A 1,724-nucleotide genomic window follows, 5' to 3' on the forward strand; every position below is an offset into this window, starting at 1 on the left:
GGGCCTTTTTATATCGTCTAATCTTAACAGATACGTGTCGCAATTTCGAGAAATTTACTATTTATGTATTATTAAGAACTTATAAAAAAAATCTTAATTTATTATATTTTCATAATGATGTATTAGCTTTTGTTATTTTAAATTAATTTAAAATTTATATGAATTATGTTTTATTTTAAAAAAATTGCATACAACATAGTAGAGATACAACGTACCGAGCCTACCTATATAACCTACATAGGGACTGACCCCATGCAACATGTAGACTAATTGTTAAACAGTAAATATTCACATTTGTTTCTAAACGCGAGTTTCATGACTTTTTCTGTTAATAAAATCCGTTGTTAATTGTAATCATAAACAAATTACTCTAAACTTCATTGGTAGTACTAATAAAATTTTTAATCCATTTATATAAAAAAAATATTTAGTAAATTTCATTATTTTTTTATAAAAAATATCAACGGATTTTCAAAATCCATTAGAAATTAATTTTTTAGTTTGATAAATCATATAAACTGAATAAATTAATAAAGTAACAGAAATTATTTATTACTAGGAAAATTATGCTAATATTATGAGAAAATAATTTACTAATAGAAATTATAAATAATAACTTATCATGGAAACATATTATAAAAACTCACTATAATTCTTTTAATAAAAACCTATAGAAAATATATAGTTTTATTAAATTATAATAAATTCATTTAAGGAAAAAATTACGATAGTATAAAAAAAAAGAAATATGTTATAACAAAATTACTACATTTTAAAAAATTTATAAAAAAATATATAACTTAACAATATGATAAATAATGAGAAAATTTAAAGAAGAGAGAAAGAAATTTGAGAGAATAAAAGGTGAAATTAATCAGAAAGAAAAAAGGAAAAATATGTGAAAATGACGATATAATGAAAAGTTAATGATGAAAATTAGAGAATAAAGAGTGAAGGAAAGTAAAAATTGAAAATAAGAAAAAAAAATGAATTAAAGAAAAAGGAAGAATGAAATGATCAGTGAAATATAAGAACGAATGAAATGGATAATGATTTTAGTATTTAAATTAATTTTTTGGAGTTAGTTAAAATAATCTCAAATTTTAGAATATAAGATTAAATTTTTAGGATAATTGATTATTAAAATAATATATTCAAATATTTAATAATTTTAAAAATTATTATTAAATTTATAGTTCAGAAGTGGATATTTAAAAAATAAATTCAAATTACCTAATGATTACTAAAAAAATTATTAAAACAAATTTCGAAATAATACATTTTGAATTGTATTTTTTTTTTGTTAGATGAATTTATATTTAGATAATTTATAGAATCTCTATGAAATTTAAAAAAATTTACATAATAATTTTTTATTAAATTTTCAGTAATAAATTAATTCATAAATTCAATTTTCGTCTAACAAAATAAAATATACAAATTGCTTGTGATTGATCATTTACTAAAAGTTTTATATTTTTTAATGATTAATATTTTTTTTAATAAAAGTTTTTTATTTATTATTTTAATAATAAAAATTAAAAATTACTATTTTAATTTTTAAAAATTAGTAAATTTATAGATTTTATCCATTATTTTTTATTTATTATCATTATATTAATTTTTAAGATACAAAAATAATATTCTTTTAAGTATAAAAAATTTTATACTTGTAAAAATCCATTTAAATGGACTCCTAAATGTGAAAATTAATCTTTTATTTT

The sequence above is a fragment of the Manihot esculenta genome, chromosome 1 (assembly GCF_001659605.2).
Source record: "Manihot esculenta cultivar AM560-2 chromosome 1, M.esculenta_v8, whole genome shotgun sequence".
Taxonomy (NCBI): domain Eukaryota; kingdom Viridiplantae; phylum Streptophyta; class Magnoliopsida; order Malpighiales; family Euphorbiaceae; genus Manihot; species Manihot esculenta.